The sequence below is a fragment of the Protopterus annectens genome, chromosome 3.part1 (genome assembly GCF_019279795.1).
Source record: "Protopterus annectens isolate FY-2018-M chromosome 3.part1, PAN1.0, whole genome shotgun sequence".
NCBI classification, from domain to species: Eukaryota; Metazoa; Chordata; order Ceratodontiformes; family Protopteridae; genus Protopterus; species Protopterus annectens.
In genome coordinates this window covers 1,640,410,344-1,640,424,855 of record NC_056732.1, presented here as the reverse complement: position 1 = coordinate 1,640,424,855, position 14,512 = coordinate 1,640,410,344, and positions in this window count along the sequence as shown.

Sequence of the window (14,512 nt, the reverse complement as noted above, 5' to 3'; positions counted from 1 at the left end):
TACTTGAATTTTACCTGATGTATGATCCCTAGTGGTGAGAGGATGGCTTAGGATTGTGCCTATGCCTTTGATTATTTTACAGACTGACCCTGTCCATAAGGGATATAAGTGCTATCCTAAGAGTGAATTTACAATTTCCTATCCATTAATCCAAACTGCATTTGAAGAGGGCCAGGGAAGGGCGCTGCTTAATGTAAATTTAGGAAGCCTGTGACAAAGAAGGGGTAATCTGTGAGATATATATCTGTCTCTGCAACACATTTTGAGTCACAGACCAGGTTTAGATCCCTAGACCGGGTGACACTCGTGCTGTTAGGATTGTGAATGTGCAACAGTTCCATCAGGGCTGTATTTGTGAGTGCCTTGCAGGTTAGGCGTAGGTCACCTCTTAATAGATTGTAGGAGACAGACTAAAGGGATAGGGCTTTCAGTCTATCTGCATAGGGCATGTTGTTTACACTCTTTATTTTTCTTTGAGAGGAACCTCTGAGGTAACTCCAGCTGTTGTTAAGTGCCTAGGTAAATACATGCATTGTATTTGACCATTGGTCTTATGGGGGCCCAGTGCAGTGGGACTATAGCTTCCTTTGAACTGGATGCCATACCTTTACTTATAAGCTGTGCCACATGGAAGGACTTTCTAACCCCTGTGGACATGTGGTGGTCAAAGTTCAGACTACTGTTTATTTCTGTATCTAGATGTCTCACCTTTGAGCTACTCTTATGGATGTGCTATTAATATTGCAATTTGCAGGAGTATTTGACTTCCCAAAGGGTATGATTATGCATTTTTTTGTATTTAGTTTTGGGCCATTACCCTGGTACCAATCATTTGTCTGGGTTAGTCATTTCTGAAGGATATTTACATTGTTGGGTGATTCAGAGATTGCCCACAACATGCAGTTGGCAGCGGACTTTGTCAGCCAGAGGCCTTCTACTTTTTCCTTGACTTCAGAGAAGTATATTCTGAACAGGAGTGGTCCAACCACTGAGCCCTGTGGCACACCACTAGTAACTGACCTCTTGCTAGAGCTGGATTCATCCACTTTAACCATTTGGCTATCCATATGGCAATTTATGTCCAGTTTTGTGAGTTTATCTTTAATACCTGAGTGGGAATTTTGTCAAATGTCTTGGCCAGGTCAGGGTAGGCAGTATGCTCTGTTTTACTCCCATCCATGTCACTAGTGACTTTATGCAGTGGGATGACTGTTGCTGTCCTCCATTCTACCAGGATTAATTCAGTCCAAAGGGTGTGGTTAAATGGAGATCCTAGTGGGCCTGAAAGGTCCAGTTTTAAGAGGCATCCTGGGGTATCATCAGGACCCATCAAAACCATGATTTTTAGCTTTAGAGAGTGCAGTAGGGACATGTTATTTGGTGATAGCTGGTAGAGGAATGGTTAATGGTATTTCTTGGGAGCTAACTGGAAGTGAAGGGAAGGTGAAATTTGAGCTGAATTTACCAGCCAGCATATTTGCTATATCTTCTGGTGTAGGTGATGCTATCTACAATGAATTCTGCACAGTGTTGTGCATTGCCGTTAAGATTGCAGACATAACTGAAAAATGCCTTATGGTTATGCTTAGCTTGGGAGATTTTTTTTGCCTCAAAATTTACTTTTGAAGACTTGGCAAGTTCCCTGATTTGCATGTTTAGACTAATGAGGGATTTTTTTGTTCTGTTAGACACACAGGATTTTCTTTCTTTTGTTATAAAACCTATTTATACCAGGAGGGCTTGCTTTTGCAGCTTGACCTAGGCTTATTTCGGTCTGGTACTACCATTTGTATGCAGTTGTTTATATGATCATAGAGAGATTTTGAGCAAGCCTCCACAAAGGCGTTTGTATTTTTTGGGGTTTGGCAGAGCCTGGAAACTAGCTATGCTGTCACTTAATAGGGAGCAAATTTGACTTAGAGAAGTTCTTAAAGGTTTTGGGGTTAGGTGGGGATCTATTTTTTTTATTTATTTTGAAGAAGACTGCTTTGTGACCTGATATAACCAGTGATGACATCACACTTGGGAAGAGTGCAGTGCTCTCCCATATTTGTGAGGACCAGGTATAGGATATTTGCACCCTTAGTAGGGGTGCAGACTAGCTGCTGCAGGACATTTGCAGTAGCAAACTCTAGAAATCGTTGGGCCTGCACTTTAGTGGACATGCATGCTTCCAAGTTAATGGAGGGGTAGTTAAAATCACCCATGGGTATGGTATTGGGCTGAATGGTGAGTGATTCAAGTAACTTCAAGTATGATGTACATGTTTCTTAGCTCATGATGGGGGAGCTGTAGCTAGCAAGAATATGGTAATGGATTTTTCCTATGGTTAGTTGGACAAGAAGTAGTTCAGGTATGTCATATTGTTTAACCAGTCTTGAGGTGGGCTTATACTTAATGTAGATAGATATACTTCTGGATTTTGCCATTTCATGTACAGTTCATGATTGGAACATATGAAAAATATTATAGCCATGCACTGCTTTCCATGGCTCTGAACCATGCTTCAGTAACTGCACAGATGTCAGCACTTTCCAGTGAGGGGAGTGATTCCAGGGAGTGCAGTTCTTTGTTGAGACTCCTAGCATTGAGAAGTAATACCTTTAGCTTACCCTGAGCATATTTTACTATATTTAAAAGTTTTTTTCTGTTTGGCACTGCCTAAAAAAGGCACTATAGGGGGTGTTTAATGTTTTGGCCAATATCTGAAAGCTTAGTGAAGTCAGGTGAAGAGCATCCATGGCAAAACAGAGGGGCCTGTCAACCATGTTCTCCCAAGCTGATAAATGTTGTGGCCTTTTGAATGACACCAGTAGCTAAGCCAATTATTAAAGTAAATAATTTTCTGCTGGTATTGTGGCATTATCCTTGTAAATGGTAAACTGTTGCCCATACCTACCTGTAACACATAATCTGAGAGCTCAATTGTGTCTCTTCATATAGTCCATGGAGGTATATCTCAGGTTATTTATACCCACATGGACTGTGTAAAAGTCATACTAGTACTTGGGGTTTAGTGGCCTGAATGCCTGCATGATCTGGCAGATCCTGGTCCCTGACAGGCAGCTACCGGTAACCTTCTCCTTATCCAGCCTAGTGAGAGGGACATTAGTGTGTCTCACAAGGGAGTCACATATGACCAATATATTGGGTTATGGGGTGTTATACCATGTAGTTTGATATGTTGTGATGGGAGTTGGCTTGTTTGTGTGCATGCAGAGTTTGTGAGGACTATGTCTGAGAGGCCTTTGAGCTTTGGGTAAATTACATGTGAGCAACTCCACATATTTGGGGCTATGTGTTTCATCTTTTTCAAGTGCAGTGAGTGGTGTGTGTGTGTGTGTGTGTGTGTGTGTGTGTGTGTGTGTGTGTGTGTGTGTGTGTGTGTGTGTGTGTGTGTTTGACACTGGCAACCTATTTGTTGTTATTTGTGTGTATATGTGAGAATCTAGACTCCAGTGACATTGCGTAACTATATCTCTCACATACAGTATTTGTCTGTTCCAAAAATAAGTGGTTGCCAATGTACATAAGGCAATTGCTACACTGCCCCAGGATGCTCATGTCCATAAAGCTATATGGAGAGATAGCAAGAAAGTGCCTATCCATGGTTGCCGGTTCCAATGTGTGCTTTTTAAGGGAAAGGAGTGGAGGATCTTTGCAATTGGATGATAGTGCTTACTTAGTGTAATCTATAGCTAACCTATCCAGTGATGCTGCCCAAATGCCCAAACCAGTTTCTCTTTGAGCAGCGATGGTCCTGGTGCTGTAGTAATGTAACATAGTCCTAACTATATGTGGCAATGCTGCTCAGTAAGCAAACTAGTTGCTTCTTGAGTAGCATGAGACTGAGGTAAATTTTGCCAGGTATTTTTACAGGGAAAGTGCAACTTCTGGTAATTGCATATATGCAGGGCACAACTAACTGCCGCTCAGGTTTTCAGGTTCATGCAAATGCAAGGCTTATCTATGAGATATAGAAAAGCAAGTTTTACACTAGCTATGACCTAAGGCCAGTCAGGTAAGCACACAATGAGATTTCCACCAGTAATTCCCAGCTCAGGGAGGTGAAATAAGCCCTCTCCTGCCACAAGTGTTAGGGAACCACAAAATAAGTGCCTAAAAGCGGTGAAAAATAGTAGATACAGTGTATTTAAATACAGAACAGCATCCCTTACAGCAGTTAAAAAATGCAACTTAAAATTCTAAGCAACTGCAGAAAAAGAATAAACAGCACATAAATCTGTCATAATGTAATGAAAACAAGCAATGCAAGTGCAAAATCATACTTAATTTTGTTTTTCTTGCCAAGGATGGCTTAGATGCAAGCGAAGTCTCTCAAAGTATGTGGCACCGTTGCCAAGCAATGAGCAGCTGTGGATAAATGAACCAAGACTCGTGCAAATGCCAGATTTATATACGTGTAGAAAAAAACAAGTTTTACACAAGCTATGCCCTAAGGCCAATCAGGTAAGCACATAATAAGCTTTCTACCAGCAATCTCCAGCTCAGATAGGTAAAATCAGCTCTCTCCTGCCAGAAGAGTGCAGACTTTGACCCTCTTTAGGTAAAATGTCTAGCTTGGAGTCCATGAGAAAAGGAACCACAAAACAGATACCTAAAAGCATTGAAAAACAGTACGGACAGTTATTTAAATGTTCAGACTTTCAGAAGGATTTGTGATGTCAAAAAGCTATCATATTGATAATGATGACTAAGGAATAATAAAAATGAATGGCTACTCTGAAACAATTACCACTAATGTGCAAAAGGTATATACACCTTTTAAAATGTGACATACACTGGTATAATATGCAAGAAAAATAACAGGTGCAGCGTACCCATGTAGCTTGGAAATCACTCAAATTGTAACTTTATAAATATCTCACACGACAGACATAATCGCTGGTGCTGTATTTGTCATTTTCTGGTTTGACCCTGTGGAAGTATAATGCATGTTTTGAAATAGCAGCTGCATATAGCATTATGGGATGCACTATATGGATTTAACAGTTGCGTATCGCATATCAGAAAATCCATTTAGGATTGACTGTAGTCCCATATCAAAACTGTTACAATCTGTACTTCTGATTTCATCCTATTTTCTAAGTCACAGTTTGTAAACACTACTTTGCTTAACAATCTGTAATGAATGAGCCTGAAAACTGTCTGTGTCAGTCAGTCTACCCTAGTTACCAAATACAAATATATTAAAATAAATACATTAAGTAAGTAAATAAGCAAATACCTTTTCTACCTTATAGAAAGTTTTGTAACACAATCCTTCTACCCATCAGCAACTTATTCCTGCAGCTTTTTATGGCTGGCATGAGAAAGTAACTGAGGACAGTTGCTACTGCCAAGTCATACACAGTGAACACATCAGTCTTTCATCAGGTGTTGATCTGTTATTCATTCATTCATGTATCTGCTGCAAATATGTGCTGGCTGTATGCCTTTGAGTGCCTGTTATGTTTTTCGTAATGGCATAGTAAAAGTTATAGGAGGCAGCAAGTCAGAATGAATGCATATTATATTTACTTCAATTCTATAAAAAACCCAGTTTTTACAGTATTTATTTCAGCTTTTGAAGAGTCAACACCCAAAGGTTACTTCTGAAATATGCCTCTGTCTGCCTCATTTGTGAAACTGTTTTTATTTATTTTTCACATAAAATTTAAGATGTTGGCCTGGGACTTAGGAAGTGAGGAAATAAAAAACGAGTGTGGGACTGAAAAATAAACAGGGATCTTTCATCACCAAGTACACTTAGAAACATAAATAACATGGGTTATGATTGGGTTTCCAATCGTAACCAGCTTTTTATGTGTTTGTGATACGAATAACAAGAAATTCACGCTGAGATTATAGTCTGTGAGGTGAGTCTTAGCATTCATGCCAAGAAAACTTAAGCATACGTCTTTGTAGTGCGTGGAGATTTGTCCATATCATATACTACGAGTTACAATAAAAAAGTAGGACTGCAACATGTTTAACTGGCTTTCAAATCCTTTGAAAGACAGTAAAACACTTAACAATGCCAATCAGATGCCAGCACCACGGTGTAGTGGGATAAATCCCTAACAAGAGCACAGCAACAAAGGTTTGATTAGTGTCTTGGCATCTAAGATTAGCAGATAGGGATGGGCATGCCCATACCAAGAGGAAGGGTGCTTGTCTAGGTTATTCCTGCATATAATCCCTGGTAGAGGTCAGAGAAGTACTGGGAGGTATATTCCACAGAGGGGAATACCCTCAGATGTACAAGGTGACTGCAGGAGAGGGAACCAGGGTCAGTTATAACAACTCTCCATGGCAGAAGAAGGACACTCAGTCCCAGGCCACTGTTAGGATCTTTGTGCATCTCATCCCTAATTTAGAAAGTCCAAGGGTGATTAGAAGGGATAGGCAGACCTAATAAAGAATGAGGATGCTGAAATGCACTGATACAACTACATGGGAGGGTAGAAAAAATACTAAACAGACAACACAGGCCACAATAGATTGTCCCACTGAAGAACATACATCTTTAAAAGCTGTTGGACACTTCACTCTAAAACACCTTCTGTTATAGCAAGTGTGGAAGAGTAACGTGTCTAACAGTTTTCAAAGCTATTTGACCTTCTGCTGCTACTCTTTGCCAGCTAACACAGTCCACTGTTAATGCCTAGCATAAGACCTGATGGGTGCTTAACAAAAAACTTGTTAAGCATCTTCCTGATGATAGAAAGGTGCTTAACAATCTTATCTTACTTTGTCTTTTTCCTGTTTTTGGAGTGTAATTGTGATGTTCCATGCACTGCAGACCTTTAGGCACAAGCAGATGTTACTGAAACACAGGATCTTAGGAACAAAAATAAAGTGATTACAGGGATCATAACAGGCCTATCCATATATATATATATATTTATATATCTTTAACTAGACACACTTATGAGTGCTTGACATTGCCCACCATCCGAATTAAGCAGGGTCGTACATCATGACCTAGTATACAGTTATGTCTACCCACCCAGTCATTATGAGTAGCCTTAATGGCAGACAAAGTAGCACCTTGTTTGACCTGTAGGGGTATCTTGGATTTGTATGTACCAAAGGGGACATCATATTTGACAATGGGTCTAATAAGGGAAGAGTATAGTAGTAAGATGAATTTGTTGAATCTTGAAGATATTCCCTAGGAACTTAACTGGACTAAATAGAAGGATTTCCTGATTATAGCATGGACATGATGATCAAATGAGAGAGAGAGAGAGGGAGAGAGAGAGAGAGATGTCTTCTTAATTACTCAGGTCTCTTATGACAATATCTGTTTGAAGAGGAGTGCCACTTATACTAAGTAGGAAAATCATTTTTTTTTGCCAAATGCATGCTGCTGCACCTTTTTTACATTAACTCAAGAGCATTTTCAGTATGTTAGGTATGTGTACATTCCAGTCTTTTTTGGAAAAGTTTAGTATAAAAGGAAGAACAGAAAATAGTGGCCAGCTTGCAGTCATCAACAAGCTTGGTCAATCACATTTCAGGAATATTGGCTTGGATGCCTGCAGAATAAATGCTAAACAGGAGTGGGACCAGGAGTGATCCCTGTGGTACCACATTAGTTACAATTTTACATTCAGAGAGGATAGGAGCAATTTTCACTACTTGCTTTATTGTTAGATAGCCAGTGGACAATGTAGGGGTTTACATTAAGTATGTGCAACTTTTCAATAATACCAGTGTAGGGGATAGTGTCAAAGCCTTGGTTAGGTTAGTATAAGTAGTGTAAAGCCCTTTACAAAACCAGCTTGAGTAGGCTTAGATCAGTTAAGTTGCCTATGTGTACATAAATCAGGTCTGTTAAGATAAAATCCATGACTGCATATAATACTGGACAGGTTGATAGGCCTATAGTTAATTGGGACTGCAGTGGGGATCCTTATGTAGGAAGTCACAGTGTGGCTGTTCTCCAGGTATCAGGGACAAACTCTGGACAGACTGATGATGAACACTTTAAGTAGAGGATTGGATAGCACATACTTGGCATTAACAAGAATGCATTGTAACCTGCTATGTTATCTAGTCCCATAGAAATATTACTTTTAGCCTTTGACATGGTGTCTAAGATTTGGTCCAAGATAATTACAGGGGAAACTAAATTTTCAGGGATAGCGAGAGCAAAAATGTGGGTAGATGGAATAAATTTAGCACTAAATGTGTCTTCTAATATATTGTCTATATGTTTGGGATTGAAATGTGAGATATTATTATTAATGAACTCAGTGCATTGTTTAACATCACTCCTTAATTTCCTGACATAGCTGAAGAAAGATTTATAATTTCCTTTAGTATCTCTAGCAGCCTTAAGTTTACACTCTGCTTTGCATTTTCTAACAAGTGCTCTTAAGTTCCTTGCTGCCATGTTTCACTGTTGTATAGAGGTATGGGATGGGATGTTATTACAATTTTTATTGTTTTCCTTCTTTTGTTATACCCTTTATTATTACAGGCAATCCATCAAAGAGGTCTTTTCTTAGATTTACCATAGTATTCACGACAGACAGGTACAGACCTTTTTAATTTTTCCAAATCTTTTGGGTTTCTAATACCATGATGGGAATGAATCTCATTCCTAAGTCAAATTACAATTAAAGTTCATGAAATTAGTATTGTTTCACTCTTTGATGTCAGCCAAAAGTGCTCTTCGCAGCATCCGCAATGTGCCCAATAATGACTCCTTCTGCAATCCGTACAGAGTTACATGTATTGGTAGCACATCCAAATATGATTGTAGACTCTTTTTTATAAGAACCGTTGCTCCTGCTACTATTGGAACTATCTGAGTATCTTTCTTCCACATTGCTTTCATTTCTGCTTGCAAATCCTGATATCATATGACTTTATGTCTCTGGGTGTGGCAATCTCTGTAGTCACTGGGTGTGGCAATGTCAATGATCAATGCTAATTTTGTCTTCTTTTCTTAGACCACTATATCCGGTTTTCTAGCAGCTATCTTTTGAACTGTTGGTAATGGATGATCCCATGTGATGTAGACTTCATCATTTTCTATGATGCTTTGTGGCTTATGTTTCCAGTTTTTTTCAGCCACTTCAGTACCAAAGTATTTGCACAATCCCCAGTGCAGCAGTCTTGCTACATTATTATATCTTTCAGTATACAATCCTTCTGCCATTAGTATGTTACAACCAGCAACAAGGTGTGCAACTGTTTCTAATTCTGTTTTGAAAAACCTGGAAGGGGTAGCAATGTCCCAGCAGCTATCTCCTACCCAGGTTCAAGAAATCCAAGCAGTGTTGCAGGAATTTGGGGACATGTTCACTGGGAAACCAGGGTGCACCCACCTGGTGTAGCATCAGGTGGATACAGGACCCCAAAGGCCTATTAGGCAGGCCCCTTATAGGGTGCCTGAGAGAGTCAGACAGACTCTGAGGGAAGAGGTACAGGTGATGTTGGAATTAGGGGTGATTCAAGAGTCCAACAGTCCCTGGGCCTCGCCAGTGGTGCTGGTGCCAAAGAGGTATGGCAGCACCAGGTTCTGTGTGGACTACAGGAAATTAAATAGTCACACAGAGTCAGATGCTTATCCCATGCCTAGGACAGGTGAGGCCCTAGAGCAGCTGGGTGGGGCTAAGTATCTTACAACCATTGATCTTACCAAGGGTTACTGGCAGGTGCCCTTGAGTCCCAGTGCTAGAGAGAAGCCAGCCTCTGTGACTCCTTTTGGCTTGTATGAGTTCACAAAGATGCCCTTTGGGATGAAGAATGCCACAGCGACTTTCCAGAGGCTGGTGGATAATATCCTAGCAGGAGCAGGAGGGTTTGCCCCTTGCTTACCTAGATGATCTTGCCATCTACAGCCATTCCTGGCCAGAGCACCTTCAGCATGTCAGGGAGGTGCTGGGCAGACTACAAAGGGCAGGACTGACCATTAAGCCGAGCAAATGTCAGGTGAGTATAGCATAGGTCTCCTACCTCGGACATAGAGTGGGGAGTGGTAAGATAAGGCCAGAACCTGCCAAAGTGGAAGCCATTCAGGCATGGACTGCACCTGTTACCAAAAAGCAGGTGAGGGCATTCTTAGGGACAGCAGGGAACTACAGAAAGGTTGTCCCCAGTTATAGTACCATAGCTGCTCCCCTCACAGACCTGACAAGAAAGAACATGCCATATAAGGTAGTGTGGACCCCAGCATGTGAGCAGGCATTTCAGAAGCTTAAAGAAGCTTTTGGAGGACCCCCTGTGTTAGTCAGTCCAGATTACAGTAAAGAATTTGTTGTACAAGCGGATGCTTCAGACTATGGGGTGGGGGCTGTACTTAGCCAAATTTCTTCAGAGGGGGAAGAGCACCCAGTGGTTTATCTCAGTCGTAGGCTCCAACCCAGGGAGGAATGCTATGCAGCCATAGAAAAGGAATGTCTAGCCATAGTGTGGGCACTGCAGAATCTTCAGCCTTATCTGTATGGCAGAAAATTCACTAACATGGTTAAACAGAGCCAGTCAGCAAAATGCCAATTTGCTAAGATGAAGCCTGGGGTTGCAAGCATATGATATGTCAGTGCAGTACCACAGTGGGAGTAGCAATGCCAATGCAGATGGACTCTCCAGACAGGGAATGGGGTGAGGTACCCTCATTTAGACCTAATCCTCTCAAGCGGTGTTTATCAAGGGTCACTTGAAAAACTAGCTTGAGTTCTCCAGAGGGGGGTAGAGATGTGAAGACTGGTAGAGAAGGGGTGAAGAATGCCAGCCTAGCAAAATAGAATTTGATACATAATTCTATAATTTGTAAATATAAATGTAAAATACGGGCTTGTTTCTTAAATGAAAGAAAATACTGCAAAATGTGAACATCAGGATTGTGGCAACATTGCCATCTGCTGTAAGGAAAACTAAGCCAAGCATTTCACATCTGTTCTTTTGAAGTTAAAATTGTATATCCTTTGATCAAGATAGTGGCGCTGAAGATACTAGCTGAACACATTATTTCTATTGTTTTAACTTAAGGAATAATTACTAGTGTGTACATGTGAAAAGTATTCTATTGTTGTAGTTTCCTGAGCAGGTGTTAGATTGTTAAATACTATAGCCTATTGGCCTGGGAACTCCAGACTAAGTGTCAAAATGATGTAATGTGTATACTGGGAAAACCTAAGTGTCAAAATGATATAATCTGGAAGGGCCCAGCAGAAATGTTTGAGTGATTTTAAAAACTATTGTTGAGAGAGGGAGACTGTAAGCATTTTGATCTGACTATCTAACTCAGCACTGCCTTGCTCTATAAAAGTAAGTTACTTTAGAAGTATGTTTTCTTGTAGAAATAGCTAGGACTATAAAGAATAGACTTGTGTTTTTCTGTTATGTCAGAACTGTACTAAGGAATTATTTTAAGTCTCTGTGTGATCTCTGAACTATCAGATAGCACTGTGTTGTAGTAGTATTGTGTTATGTTTTTAATTATTTATTATTAAATATTTTAAAAACATTTTACCTGTGGCTGGTTTGTGTAGAGACAAGTTAAGCTCTAGAGTACAATGCATATTTATAGAGTTTGTTGTACAAAGCCACTCTAATAAGCCTTAGACTGATTAGTCACACTTACCAATTGGATAATAATATTGCACAGTAATTATTGGACACCCTTTTAAGGGCCATTGGATAGCTGATAATTATTAGCTGGTGGTGGCAGTAAGTACTACAGTATAGTTTGGGTAAAGGGCCACAGATGAAGAATCTGTGTCAGCCTTTCCCAGGAGTGTCTGTGAAGTTGTAAAAATACTTATTTCAAAGTGTGTGTGGTGTGGCAGCTACCTGGGCAGGGACACAAAGCACTGGTGGGATAGAGGATAGAGAGGGTACTGGAGGTTAGCTTGCCAGCTAAGCTGAGATCTGGACCCTATAGCTGTGCCAGTGGGGAGTCTTATTTGGGACCTGGGGAGGAAGGGAGCAACCAGCCCCACAGTGATTGTGATCGCTGTGTGCACTTAAGGGAAATTGTACTTTACTGTGTGTATTTGTTATCCTTTCCTCTTATATGAGACACCATCCCTGGTGTTAGTGGTAAGGATTGAGGCTCCTGGATTGCTGGGCCAGGGCACGGCCATCACATTGTGGTTTGCAGTGGTGGGATCCACTTCACATACTAATTGGGTTGTAGTGGTGTGGGTAGAGTGAATCCTGTAGCTTATGTACAGTGCTCTCTGGAAGGTTTTGTACTCTAAATCAGCCATGCAATGAATACTCAGAGTCCAGATCACAATTGTTTTATTTCTTTTGTTAGCTTAGTTAGTCAGGGTGAGCAGGCAGCATGTCAGCAGAGGAGTATGGAAAACTGACAAGGAGCCAGCTGGTGGAGATGTACCAGGCTAGGGGGCTGGTGCATGGAAACCAGACTAAGGCAGACCTGATTGCAACCTTGGTTACAGTTGCATCAGAAAACAGCATCCAGGAGGACAATCAGACTGACAGTGGAGATACAATATCTTCAGAGAATGGACAGCTCAACCTTTCTGCAGTGGTCTTAAAAATCCAGCTGGTGCTAAAGAGATTTGAGTTGGAGGCCAGGCATTTGGAGATAGAAGCCGAGGAAAAGGAGAGGCAGAGGAGGCATGAGAGGGAAATGCTGACTCTTTGCCAGAGTCATGGAGGTAATGGGGAAGGGAGTAACTGCACCCCAGAAGCACAACAGGTGAGTAAATTTCTTCCACAATTTAAAAAGGTGGATAATTTTGATAGTTTCATTTATATGTTTGAGAGGGTATGCAAACAGTATAGTGTTGACCAAAGGCTCTGGGTATGGTTCCTGACCCCCTTACTCCATGGGAAAGCTGTAACTTGTATATCACAAATGTCTGACTCTGTCTGTTTTGATTATACTGCTGTAAAAAAATGTCTTTTAGAATGTTTTAAGCTAACACCTGAAATGTATCGGAAAAAGTTTTATGATCATAGACGCAAGGCAGATGAAAGTGTATGTGAATATGTTGCTGAACTGAGCACTTATTTTCATACTGGGTGAGTGGATGTCAGGTCACCACTTTTGAAGGGCTGGCAGACCTTTTGGTGAGGGGATGAGCCCTTAGCACTTTGCCTGAGGACATGAGGATCTGGTTAACTGATAAACAATGTGCTACATCAGATGAATTGGGGAAGAAGGGAGACATATACCTGGCAAGCAGGGCAGCCCTGCACAGGAAGGGGACCCCCAGTACTGCTCATGGGTCTAAAGAAACCCATGGTGGGCAGTACAGACTGCCCCAACAGAATCTGCCAGTAGCAGGGGAAGCCTCTAGTCCAGGTACACGTCCAGGACCTAGGGTGAAATGTTTTGAATGCAACCAATGTGGCATACAAATGTCCACAGAGGCAAGGTTGGGAACCAAAGGTGAGGGAGCCAGTAAGTGGGAAAGACAAAATGCCAATAGTAGGTTGTCTTGAGACAACAAGGGTACTAAACTACAATCCTGCAGATGTCCTGAGAGGGAAGGATTTGGATGACACAGTACTATGTACTTATGCAGTTACACACAGTCAGGTTTGGAGACAGGCATGTGGGTCTAGTAGCCTGGGGGAGACCCAGACAGACTGCATACTTGCAGTCAGGACTGGTGAGGTGGTTAATTCAGGGTGTGAGCTATGCTGTAGCAGTGAGACTGAAGGTGGGTGCACCCACAGCTGCTTGTGGGTATTGATGTTCCCTTGGACAGGGCAACTGCAAAGGAAGAGATGAGTAGTAGTACCCAGGCTGACACTGAGGCACCGCTGTCAGAGGATGCCAGACTTCCTGTGGAAGGGGAGCTGGGAAGGGTTACAAGGAGAGAGTTGAGACTGGCTCAGCTCTCAGACCCTACATTGCAAGGCCTGAGGCAGGTAGCTAGGGAGGCACCTGATTCTCAAGGGAAAGGGGGAATCTATATACTGGGACAAATGGTTACTATACAGAGAGTGGACCCCTGAGGGAGGGCTAGAAGGTGAGAGAGTACAGCAGTTGGTAGTGCCTACAGCCTACCATCTGGCGCTTCTAGCCATAGCCCATGATATTCCCTTTGCAGGTCATATGGGCATAAAACATACAAAGAGGTGTATTATGCAAAACTTAGCTTGGCCGGGAATTTCCAGAGAAGTAACAGGATACTGCAGGACCTGTGAGCAGTGCCAAAAGGTAGGCAAGGCAGGAGACAAGGTGAGAGCTCCTTTGATGCCTTTGCCTGTGATTGAGGAGCCATGTCAAAGGGTAGCTATGGATATTGTGGGTCCACTGAGTACCCCAAGTTCCACAGGGGAAAAAGTATATCCTAGTGGTAGTTGATTATGCTACATGATACCCTGAGGCAGTGGCTTTGTCCTCCATTGAGGCAGAGAAGGTGGCAAATGATTTGTTAGAGATTTTCAGCAGGGTAGGTTTCCCAAAAGGAATACTGTCTGACAGAGGTGCCAATTTCATGTCAGACCTGCTGGCTTTTCTGTGGAAGTCCTGTGGGGTGAAGCACATGAAGACCACCCCTTACCGTCC